The sequence below is a fragment of the Musa acuminata genome, chromosome BXJ1-7 (assembly GCF_036884655.1).
Source record: "Musa acuminata AAA Group cultivar baxijiao chromosome BXJ1-7, Cavendish_Baxijiao_AAA, whole genome shotgun sequence".
Taxonomy (NCBI): Eukaryota; Viridiplantae; Streptophyta; class Magnoliopsida; order Zingiberales; family Musaceae; genus Musa; species Musa acuminata.
This window is the reverse complement of record NC_088333.1, coordinates 20,652,152-20,665,399: the sequence shown is the minus strand read 5'-3', so window position 1 is coordinate 20,665,399 and position 13,248 is coordinate 20,652,152. Positions and strand designations below refer to the sequence as shown.

Sequence of the window (13,248 nt, the reverse complement as noted above, 5' to 3'; positions counted from 1 at the left end):
AGGTACTTTTGTTAAAAACACGAAAAGCCTTAGAAACGGAAGAGTAACCAAGAAAGATGCCTTCATCGGATTCAGCATCAATTTTTCCTAAGGCATCCTTTTCATTCAAAATAAAGCATTTACAACCGAAAACTTTAAAATAAGAAATATTTGGTTTTTTGTTATTCTATAATTCATAGGGAGTTTTTGATAGAGATGGTCTTATTAAAACCCTATTCATAACATAGCAAGCCGTATTAACGGCTTCGGCCCAAAAATACTTAGGTAGACTATATTCATTTAACATGATTTTTTGTCATTTCTTATAAATTTCTATTTTTGTTTTCAACTACCCCTTTTTATTGAGGATTTCTCAAAGTGGAGAAGTTGTGATTATATCCATTGGATTCATAAAAACTTTGGAAGTCACAATTTTGAAATTCACCACCATAATCACTCCGAATTGATGAAATCATGAAGCCTTTTTTATTTTGAGTAAGTTTACAAAATTTAGAGAAACATTTGAAATAATCACTTTTGTGAGCCAAAAAATAGGTCCAAGTGTATCTACTATAGTCATCTACAATTACGAAGACATATTTGCTTCCTCCTAGACTCGTTATGTCAATTGGTCCAAATAAGTCCAAATGGATCAATTGCAATGGTCTAGTGGTGCTAATTTGATTTTTTAGTTAGAAACTAGTTTTTATTTGTTTTCCTAGTTGACAAGCATCGCACACTTTGTCCTTAACAAACTTTATATTGAGAATCCCTCGTACTAACTCTCTAGATGATATCTTAGATATTAGTTTCATACTTGTATGGCCTAATCTCCTATGTCAAAGCCAAGCATCATCATTTAAAATGGAAAAGCACATTTCATTATTAAGTTTATCAAGGTTGATGGTGTAGACATTATTTTGTTTTAAGGTAATCATTGATATGTTATTGTTTGGTTTTTCAATAATGCATATATTAGATTCAAATCTAACGTTGTAATCTTTATCACATAATTGACTAATGCTTAAGAGATTATGTTTCAATCCATCAACTAGCAACACATCATCAATTGAAAAACTTAATTTGTTACCTATGGTTCCCTTGCCAATGATTATACCTTTGTTGTTGTCTCCGAAGATGACATACCCTTCTTCTTTGCTAGTGAGCATAAAGAAATGAGATGGATCTCCGGTCATATGCCTTGAGCATCCACTATCAAGATACCATCTCTTGCTCCTATCTTGTGAGTTTGTCTATAAAAAATGATGGTTTTTAGGTACTCATTTGATTTTGGGTGCCTCAAAAATTGATCTACTAATTTTGTCATTCATCATTGAATTATTTATAGTTCCTTTAGGAACCCATATCAACTTATGTGGACTAATTTTCTTAAATGGACATTTGTAAACAAGATGTCTGGATTTATAACAAAAGTTGCATTTCAAATGAGGTGAAACATATAATGTGGGTCCTTTATTGAAGGTGGTAGAATTTTGGTGAGATCCTCTCACAAAACCAATTCCACTTCTATTTGCGACGTGACCCTTGTTTGCAAGGATCATGTCCAAGCCTTTGCTACCGACCTTAAACTTGTTTAAGGTCTCTTTAAGTAGCAAATTCTCATTTTTTATTGCTTCTAAGTTTTCACACTTAGAGCATGGAGGAGTTTGAAGACTATCAAGCTTATTTTGTAGTAAGGCATACTCTTTCTTTAATAGATTGAACTTCTTACTAATAGTTCTACACTCATCAAATAATTCGTGAAAAGCGATAGAAAGTTCATCGAAAGATAAATTTTCATTAATTAAATCACATACCTCTCCTCCTAAAGCCATTAGCATGAAGTTTGCCTCCTCTTTGTTGCTAGCTCTTTCACTTTCGGAATCACTTGAATCATCCGAAGTCGCTTTTAAAGCTTTCTTCTTCTTCAGTTGCTTCTTCTTGGCTTAGGGGCATTCATTTTTTAAGTGCCCCAACTTCTTGCATTCGTAGTATATTACTTGGTCCTTTTTATGTTCAAGTTTGTTTTTGGTATTATTTTCAAATTTGTCCTTTCTTATAATTTTTTTAAAATTTTGAGTTAAAAGTGCAATGTCATCGTCATTGTCCTCATCACTCGATGTTCCTTTTAAGTGGTCTTCTTGTGTTCTAAGTGTCATATCCTTCCTGTTCTTTGGAAGGGGGTTCTCAAGCTCTTCATGAGCATGGCACGTCATTTCGTAGGTCATAAGAGACCCAATAAGTTCTTCGAGAGGAAATGTTTTAAGGTCATTGGCCTCTTGAATGGTCGTAACTTTTGGATCACAATTCTTTGGAAGTGATCTTAAAAATTTAGTTACTAGTTCAAAGTTAGAAAAACCTTTACCAAGAGCTTTGAGTCCATTGATGACATCCGTGAAACGGGTGTACATGTCTCCGATGGACTCACTTGGTTTCATCCGGAAAAGTTTGTAAGTGTCACGCCCCTCAAATATCCATGATATTTAAAATTTTCGTCACAGACCAATCCAGGATCCAAACTAACGTTTGAGGACACTGAAAACATTCTATTCATATTCACATCCATAAAACCTGTGCAGTTTATAATCATATATCACATCACTCGATAATTCACATTTATGGCAACCCAAGCCAACTTGACAAACATGAACAACATTTATAAATCCACAAGCTAAATAAATTATACAATTAGAACTCCAACTATTCACCACAAGTTCATATCACCATAAATTAGACTTAACATTCTGAAATTCCAAATAAGAGAGATCTCCTAACACTTTGACACAGTATATCCATTTCGGTTCATCGACAACATTTCATTACATACAAGACATACTTATACAACAATATCGTAATAACCAACCAGACTTGCCCATTATTCTGAATAGCTATCCACTGCCTCAGCCCAAATCAAACATCTCGAAGAGTGACAAGCTGACCTGAAAGATTTATATAACAACGGAGTGAGCCAAAAACGGCTCAGCAAGTGACAAAGCATATTCAGAACAAAAGGAACGGTTTCAAACGAGTAAGGTATCATAATGCAAGGCAGAATACAAGAATTCTCAAGGATACCATCTCAATAGATACCAAATCATACGTATCATGTCATTCAAAAACATATTTGATCCATAACGAATGGGGCATAGAGTAATTGGAACATATCAATGGCAGATAGGACATTTCAGAACATATCAGTTCATAGCAAATGGAGCACAGAGTACTTGGAACATATCAATGGCAAATAGGACATTTTAGAACATATCAGTTCGTAGCAAATGGAGCACAGAGTAATTGGAACATATCAATGGCAGATAGGACATTTCAGAACATATCAGTTCATAGCAAATGGAGCACAGAGTAATTGGGACATATCAATGGCATATGAAATGTTCCGGAGCATATCAACGACATATGGAACATTTCGAAGCATATCATCAGTGAATGAAGCATTTCAGAGCATATCGAAAACAAATATCGTACAGAAGCTCAAACGTCGTCTTTGACGTTGCAAACATATCAATCTTATCCAAAGCATGTACAGAAACACATAACCAAAGCTCTGGATATCATATCAAACATACAGAAGGTGTAGTGGGATCTCAGTCAGAATGTGATTCATCCATTTCTGAATGACCACCTGACAAAAGTCTCCCACGTCTGGGAGCTCCATCCACCCACGTCTAGGTGAAGTCAAAGGGGGCCGGCAGAGCATCGCAGGCTCTAATCACATACCCTCAAAGCGGGCAACAAGCGCATACCCTTTACCATTTCTGGCAAAGGTCCAAAATATCCCACATAACGGGACCCCACAAAGCGGGCAAATAGCGCATACCCTTTACCATTTCTGGCAAAGGTCCGGACAATCCCACACACCAGAGTACAAAAGGACAGTTTCAACAATAAGTAGCATATATCGGAAGCACACGCGGAACAACAAACGTACATGTGCCTTTACGAGTCAATCCGAAGTAAGAAATAATCTTTCACAAGTATATTCAGATTTGAAGGGAATTGAAAGCAAGGGCACATATGGAATCCAAGCAATCACAAATAACTCAATTCAATAAGAAGATTTGATGAATTCAATGTCCAAAGGAAATGAAACTGGAATAGGCACATATCGAAAGCAAATGCGGAACAATAGGATATACATGTGCCTATATGAGTCAATACGATATAGCATAAACGTTACACAGCAGTTTTCAAGAATGCAATAATTTTAAGGACAAGAGCATACAAGAATTCAAAGTAGTAATATAAAGCTCAATTGAATAAGAAGGCTAAAGGATATCAATTTCCAAACGAATGAAACCAGAATATGAGAAATCGACCAAAGCTCGATTTCTGGCAGAATACAGAAGGCACATTGAACAAACGATTCAAACTATCAATCGTGCTCCAATTTACTCAGAAATAATCATTGGATAATACTTTCAGATAAGACAGGCTTCATATGAATTGAACTGTCCAACAGAGAGAGTTACAAATAATTTGGTAAGCAAGAGTCATAGAACAAAATCTCTGTTGGCAGAATTCATAATGTCAGATTCAACAGATAACTGGGCAGGTGTTTGGATTTCAGATCTTTCAATCCATATATCAAAGAAAGGTCTACGAGTCTAGTTTCCAATGAAATCAGTTTTGAACAAATCAGAGTTTCCACAAAGTCTTATAGGCAGTTCGGTATCAAAAGATCAGAATCTCAAAAGTTGCACAGATTCGAATCGTTACATGTAAACAGGAGATATAACAAATGCAAGGCTAGAACAATTCAAAGTTCCTCATATTCAAAGCAAATGTAGAGATAAAAATGATAGTGGGGAAAGATCAGGATACTTGCAATAAGACATATAAGAGCAATTATAGGAAAAACGATCAGGGAACTTGCAATAAGGCATATCAGAGCAATTATAGGAGAAACGAACAGGGAACTTGCAATAGAAAGGATTGAAACAAGCGGGAAACTTGCAATAGGAAGAATCAGAAAACTTGCAATAGGAAGGATCAGAAAACTTGCCTTTCAAAGATTTCGATCCGAAGATCCAAAGAAGGTGCCAGCCCAAATCCTTCTACTTTTTCTCCGTGTCCTATCTCTGTTTCGTTTTGTGCTCCCGTTTTCTTCCTTTCTTCACAACTACATCACGTGTCGAACATCGAGGCACAGTCACCTGCTCTCTCTTACTCTCATTCCTTCTTTTTTTTCTTTCCCAAACGCAGCTGCCACAGCCGTCGTCGCTGCCGCTGCCACAATCGCAGCCACGACCGCACTACCTTCCTTCCTCCCTTCTCTCGTTCCTAGTCTTTCTCTTTCCCAAAAGCAGCTACTGCAGCTACTGCAGCCACCACCGCTGCCGCAGCTACCGCAGCCAACGTTGCAGCCGCAGCCGGAGTCGCAGCCACGGCCGCAGCCACCACACTCGCAGCCTATTCTTCCTCCCCTGCTCATCTTCCTCTCCTTCTTCTCTTCCAACTGCAGCTGCCATCGCCGCAGCCGTAGCCCCTTCTCTTCTTCCTCTCCTTCCCTTCTTCCTTTCTCTTCTTCTTCCTTTCCTTCTCTTCTTTCCCAGCTGCATGCTGCAGTCGCAGCCTCAGCCACGGCCACAGCCTTTTCTTCCTCCCCTGCTCATCTTCCTCTCCTTCTTCTCTTCCAACTGCAGCTGCCATCGCCGCAGCCGCAGCCCCTTCTCTTCTTCCTTTCTCTTCCTCTTCTCTTCCAGCTGCAGCTGCCATCGCCGCAGCTGCAGCCCCTCCTTCCCCTTCTCATCTTCCTCTCCTTCCCTTCTTCCTTCCTCTTCCTCTTTCCCTGCCACAGCTGCAGCTGCCACAACCGCAGCCGCAGCTACTTTCTTCCCTTCTCCTCTTCCTTCTCCTTACTTTCTTCTTCTTCTCTTCTTCTCCTTCCTCCCCTTCTTCTCCCCGACGAACAGCACCTCCTTTCCTCTGTTTCCTCCTGCAGGAAACAGAGGTGCCGCCTCTTCACCCGCTTCCACTTCTTCTCTTCTTCCTCACCATCTCTTCCTCTCCTTCTCTTCCAGCTGCAGATTCCACCGCCGCAGCCGCAGCTCCTCCTTTCCCTTCTCTTCTTCTTCTCCTCTTCTTCTTCCCTCCTCCTCCCCAGCGTCACACACACCCTCTCCTCTGTTTCCTCTGCAGGAAACAGAGGTATCACAACCTCTTCTCCTACTTCCTCTTCCTCTTCTCTTCCTCTTCTTCTTCTTCTCCTCTTCTCCTACCCGACACCCCACACGTCTCCTCTGTTTCCACCTGCAGGAAACAGAGGTGCTGCAGCCCTAGCTGCTGCCACCTCTCGCTCCTCTCCCTCTTCCCTCTCTTTTCCCTCTTCTTCTCCTTCTCTTCTTCTCCTCTTCCCTTTTCCTCCCCAACGCCACACACCTCGTCGCTGCAGCCTTGCCGCAGCTATCCTCTTCTCTTCTTCTTCGTCGTCTTCTTCTCTTCTCCCTCTTCTTCCTCTCTTCTTCTCCCCACGCCCCACAGCTTCTCGCTGCAGCCCTCGCTGCAGCCATCTCCTCTTCTTCTTCTTCTCCTTCTTCTTCTTCTCTACTCCCTCTTCTTCCTCCTCTCTTCTTTTCCCTCTTCTTCTTCTTCTTCTTCTTCTTCTTCTCTTCTCCCTCTTCTTCCTCTCTTCTTCTACCACTCTCCTTCTTCTCCTCACGCCCCACCGCTCTCTCTGTTTCTGGAAGAAACAGAGTGCGTGGGAGGCGGTGGGATAATACCGAATTTTCGGTTTTCCCCTTTTTTTTTCTTTTTTTTGCAACTTAGCAGTTTAGTCCTTGTAATTTCTATATTTACATATAGGTCCTCCAATTTACATATAAATCTTTATTAATAATTTTTAAAAGCGAGGGATATTACACTCTCCCCCCCTTAAAAGAAAATTTAGTCCTCTAAATTGATCATAGCTCAATCGATGAAAAGATGAGGATTATGATATCTTTATTTCCTCCTCCTACTCTTAAATAGTTTCATCAATACAATACAATTACATAATTATCCACGAGTGACCGAAATATTCTCCTCCTTGATCCTCAATAGACGGTAACCCGACCTTCAATCAATTTCTAAAAATACTTGCGTACCCTGTAATTAATCGAGCAAGTCGATACTTCAGAAAATACTCGTTTTTGATGGTCACCTAATTCAACTGTCTATAATCATTACAAAGCCTCAATGTTCCATACATTTCTTTTAACTAACACCGGAGCACCCCATGATGAAATATTAAGCCAAATAAAATCCTCATTTAACAATCCTTGTAGTTGCTTTTCCAATTCCCCTTACTCAAATGATATCTTTCTGTAGAGAGGCTTAGATATTGGGATTATCCCAAGGACCAAATCAAAAGCAAAGTCACATTTGGAGGTAATCCAAGCAAGTCATCCTGGATACATTAGGCAAGGAGATAAATCATGTCCCATACTCTCAAAGTAAAAGATCGACTGATCAAATATACAAAAAGTGATCATTTGTTATATATCAATCCATACTGGTATGATAAGAAGATGGCCAATCCATACCAAGTATAATATCATAACTCCAAATCTCTAGGAGAACTAAATCAGCAAAAGTTCAAGTTCTCCAACAAAAATCAGACAAGAGGACCAGATTCAAGTTCGTTATCAAAGAATCTCCAATGATCGTATTTACATATAGCACATAATGTAGTGGTCTAGGTTGAATACCCAAGTGATAGGCAGAATATTCCGAATCAAATCATAGATGGGACCCATGGTCAAACAAATATTTGCATTCTTTCATAAACATGCATAATACCTTTGACCACTAATTCAAGTTTCAGAATCATATTTAGTGATAGCATACACTCTTACATGGGCTGATGATTTAGGAGGCAGTGACTCTTTCTTCTGGTTCAAAGGGCAAACTTTTATTTTATGATCCAACTTTCTATAAGCAAAATAGACTCCAATCACCCGAAAACACAAACTTGTTTCATAATTTAACTTGTAATTCACACATGATTAAGTCTTTGGTGGTGACTTTCCTTTTCAAATCCAAATGTCTTGACCCTCTTGTCATTACTTTCTGATTCATTTCCAATCATATTCTTATTGGTAAACTTGTCCTTATCATTCTTGTCACTGATCTCCAAAAATTCTTTTCATTGTTGCCAATAATAATCAGCCTCTACTTCCAATATAAGGTGGCAAAAGAAATCTTTTGATCATCAAAACAATTTTGTACATCAAATATCTTCTCTGTTTGCATCATTCATTTTTCTACCACCAATGAAATTAGGTCCACCATGCTTCCGCTGCGCCACTCTGATTCAATATCCCCGATTACCCCTTTCATCCCACTTAATTAATCAAAATCAGATGAAGTAGGAGGACTAAATGTCATCGTCATCCTAGATTCCTAAAATACATCAAAGAAAATTTCCACCAATCACTATAGTTTCATTAGACCTCAATATATTTTGCACGTCAACATATCAAATATTTCAGTAATCCTCAAACAATGCTCTGATACCACCTCTGTCACGCCCCTCAAATATCCATGATATTTAAAATTTTCGTCACAGACCAATCCAGGATCCAAACTAACGTTTGAGGACACTGAAAACATTCTATTCATATTCACATCCATAAAACCTGTGCAGTTTATAATCATATATCACATCACTCGATAATTCACATTTATGGCAACCCAAGCCAACTTGACAAACATGAACAACATTTATAAATCCACAAGCTAAATAAATTATACAATTAGAACTCCAACTATTCACCACAAGTTCATATCACCATAAATTAGACTTAACATTCTGAAATTCCAAATAAGAGAGATCTCCTAACACTTTGACACAGTATATCCATTTCGGTTCATCGACAACATTTCATTACATACAAGACATACTTATACAACAATATCGTAATAACCAACCAGACTTGCCCATTATTCTGAATAGCTATCCACTGCCTCAGCCCAAATCAAACATCTCGAAGAGTGACAAGCTGACCTGAAAGATTTATATAACAACGGAGTGAGCCAAAAACGGCTCAGCAAGTGACAAAGCATATTCAGAACAAAAGGAACGGTTTCAAACGAGTAAGGTATCATAATGCAAGGCAGAATACAAGAATTCTCAAGGATACCATCTCAATAGATACCAAATCATACGTATCATGTCATTCAAAAACATATTTGATCCATAACGAATGGGGCATAGAGTAATTGGAACATATCAATGGCAGATAGGACATTTCAGAACATATCAGTTCATAGCAAATGGAGCACAGAGTACTTGGAACATATCAATGGCAAATAGGACATTTTAGAACATATCAGTTCGTAGCAAATGGAGCACAGAGTAATTGGAACATATCAATGGCAGATAGGACATTTCAGAACATATCAGTTCATAGCAAATGGAGCACAGAGTAATTGGGACATATCAATGGCATATGAAATGTTCCGGAGCATATCAACGACATATGGAACATTTCGAAGCATATCATCAGTGAATGAAGCATTTCAGAGCATATCGAAAACAAATATCGTACAGAAGCTCAAACGTCGTCTTTGACGTTGCAAACATATCAATCTTATCCAAAGCATGTACAGAAACACATAACCAAAGCTCTGGATATCATATCAAACATACAGAAGGTGTAGTGGGATCTCAGTCAGAATGTGATTCATCCATTTCTGAATGACCACCTGACAAAAGTCTCCCACGTCTGGGAGCTCCATCCACCCACGTCTAGGTGAAGTCAAAGGGGGCCGGCAGAGCATCGCAGGCTCTAATCACATACCCTCAAAGCGGGCAACAAGCGCATACCCTTTACCATTTCTGGCAAAGGTCCAAAATATCCCACATAACGGGACCCCACAAAGCGGGCAAATAGCGCATACCCTTTACCATTTCTGGCAAAGGTCCGGACAATCCCACACACCAGAGTACAAAAGGACAGTTTCAACAATAAGTAGCATATATCGGAAGCACACGCGGAACAACAAACGTACATGTGCCTTTACGAGTCAATCCGAAGTAAGAAATAATCTTTCACAAGTATATTCAGATTTGAAGGGAATTGAAAGCAAGGGCACATATGGAATCCAAGCAATCACAAATAACTCAATTCAATAAGAAGATTTGATGAATTCAATGTCCAAAGGAAATGAAACTGGAATAGGCACATATCGAAAGCAAATGCGGAACAATAGGATATACATGTGCCTATATGAGTCAATACGATATAGCATAAACGTTACACAGCAGTTTTCAAGAATGCAATAATTTTAAGGACAAGAGCATACAAGAATTCAAAGTAGTAATATAAAGCTCAATTGAATAAGAAGGCTAAAGGATATCAATTTCCAAACGAATGAAACCAGAATATGAGAAATCGACCAAAGCTCGATTTCTGGCAGAATACAGAAGGCACATTGAACAAACGATTCAAACTATCAATCGTGCTCCAATTTACTCAGAAATAATCATTGGATAATACTTTCAGATAAGACAGGCTTCATATGAATTGAACTGTCCAACAGAGAGAGTTACAAATAATTTGGTAAGCAAGAGTCATAGAACAAAATCTCTGTTGGCAGAATTCATAATGTCAGATTCAACAGATAACTGGGCAGGTGTTTGGATTTCAGATCTTTCAATCCATATATCAAAGAAAGGTCTACGAGTCTAGTTTCCAATGAAATCAGTTTTGAACAAATCAGAGTTTCCACAAAGTCTTATAGGCAGTTCGGTATCAAAAGATCAGAATCTCAAAAGTTGCACAGATTCGAATCGTTACATGTAAACAGGAGATATAACAAATGCAAGGCTAGAACAATTCAAAGTTCCTCATATTCAAAGCAAATGTAGAGATAAAAATGATAGTGGGGAAAGATCAGGATACTTGCAATAAGACATATAAGAGCAATTATAGGAAAAACGATCAGGGAACTTGCAATAAGGCATATCAGAGCAATTATAGGAGAAACGAACAGGGAACTTGCAATAGAAAGGATTGAAACAAGCGGGAAACTTGCAATAGGAAGAATCAGAAAACTTGCAATAGGAAGGATCAGAAAACTTGCCTTTCAAAGATTTCGATCCGAAGATCCAAAGAAGGTGCCAGCCCAAATCCTTCTACTTTTTCTCCGTGTCCTATCTCTGTTTCGTTTTGTGCTCCCGTTTTCTTCCTTTCTTCACAACTACATCACGTGTCGAACATCGAGGCACAGTCACCTGCTCTCTCTTACTCTCATTCCTTCTTTTTTTTCTTTCCCAAACGCAGCTGCCACAGCCGTCGTCGCTGCCGCTGCCACAATCGCAGCCACGACCGCACTACCTTCCTTCCTCCCTTCTCTCGTTCCTAGTCTTTCTCTTTCCCAAAAGCAGCTACTGCAGCTACTGCAGCCACCACCGCTGCCGCAGCTACCGCAGCCAACGTTGCAGCCGCAGCCGGAGTCGCAGCCACGGCCGCAGCCACCACACTCGCAGCCTATTCTTCCTCCCCTGCTCATCTTCCTCTCCTTCTTCTCTTCCAACTGCAGCTGCCATCGCCGCAGCCGTAGCCCCTTCTCTTCTTCCTCTCCTTCCCTTCTTCCTTTCTCTTCTTCTTCCTTTCCTTCTCTTCTTTCCCAGCTGCATGCTGCAGTCGCAGCCTCAGCCACGGCCACAGCCTTTTCTTCCTCCCCTGCTCATCTTCCTCTCCTTCTTCTCTTCCAACTGCAGCTGCCATCGCCGCAGCCGCAGCCCCTTCTCTTCTTCCTTTCTCTTCCTCTTCTCTTCCAGCTGCAGCTGCCATCGCCGCAGCTGCAGCCCCTCCTTCCCCTTCTCATCTTCCTCTCCTTCCCTTCTTCCTTCCTCTTCCTCTTTCCCTGCCACAGCTGCAGCTGCCACAACCGCAGCCGCAGCTACTTTCTTCCCTTCTCCTCTTCCTTCTCCTTACTTTCTTCTTCTTCTCTTCTTCTCCTTCCTCCCCTTCTTCTCCCCGACGAACAGCACCTCCTTTCCTCTGTTTCCTCCTGCAGGAAACAGAGGTGCCGCCTCTTCACCCGCTTCCACTTCTTCTCTTCTTCCTCACCATCTCTTCCTCTCCTTCTCTTCCAGCTGCAGATTCCACCGCCGCAGCCGCAGCTCCTCCTTTCCCTTCTCTTCTTCTTCTCCTCTTCTTCTTCCCTCCTCCTCCCCAGCGTCACACACACCCTCTCCTCTGTTTCCTCTGCAGGAAACAGAGGTATCACAACCTCTTCTCCTACTTCCTCTTCCTCTTCTCTTCCTCTTCTTCTTCTTCTCCTCTTCTCCTACCCGACACCCCACACGTCTCCTCTGTTTCCACCTGCAGGAAACAGAGGTGCTGCAGCCCTAGCTGCTGCCACCTCTCGCTCCTCTCCCTCTTCCCTCTCTTTTCCCTCTTCTTCTCCTTCTCTTCTTCTCCTCTTCCCTTTTCCTCCCCAACGCCACACACCTCGTCGCTGCAGCCTTGCCGCAGCTATCCTCTTCTCTTCTTCTTCGTCGTCTTCTTCTCTTCTCCCTCTTCTTCCTCTCTTCTTCTCCCCACGCCCCACAGCTTCTCGCTGCAGCCCTCGCTGCAGCCATCTCCTCTTCTTCTTCTTCTCCTTCTTCTTCTTCTCTACTCCCTCTTCTTCCTCCTCTCTTCTTTTCCCTCTTCTTCTTCTTCTTCTTCTTCTTCTTCTCTTCTCCCTCTTCTTCCTCTCTTCTTCTACCACTCTCCTTCTTCTCCTCACGCCCCACCGCTCTCTCTGTTTCTGGAAGAAACAGAGTGCGTGGGAGGCGGTGGGATAATACCGAATTTTCGGTTTTCCCCTTTTTTTTTCTTTTTTTTGCAACTTAGCAGTTTAGTCCTTGTAATTTCTATATTTACATATAGGTCCTCCAATTTACATATAAATCTTTATTAATAATTTTTAAAAGCGAGGGATATTACAGTAAGAATGCACAAGAATGTTGATTTTAGACTCTTTCACTCGGCTAGTGTCTTCATGAGTGACCTCAAGAGTTCTCCAAATATCAAAAGTCGAATCGTAAATCGAAACGCGATTAAATTCATTTTTGTTAAGTGCACAAAACAAGGCATTTATAGCCTTTGCGTTTAAAGCAAAAACCTTCTTCTCCGATTCATCCCATTCGCTCATCGGAAGAGAAGATTTTTTAAATCCATTTTTGACAATATTCCAAAGCTCAAAATCCATGGAAATAAAGAAAATCCTCATACGAGTCTTCCAATACGTGTAATCCGACCCATTAAACGTAGGCGG

At 40.5% G+C, this 13,248-nt stretch overlaps 1 long non-coding RNA gene across 1 annotated transcript; it reads right to left on the bottom strand.

Moving 5' to 3' along the window:
- Positions 1–2,615: 2,615 nt before the first annotated feature.
- On the bottom strand, positions 2,616–12,944 carry LOC135678970 (uncharacterized). The gene is made up of 3 exons (XR_010515129.1): positions 11,062–12,944; positions 5,000–8,980; positions 2,616–2,918 (listed from the first exon to the last, which is right to left on the bottom strand). It is a non-coding gene; the product is annotated as an uncharacterized LOC135678970 (long non-coding RNA).
- Between the last annotated feature and the right edge of the window lie 304 nt (positions 12,945–13,248).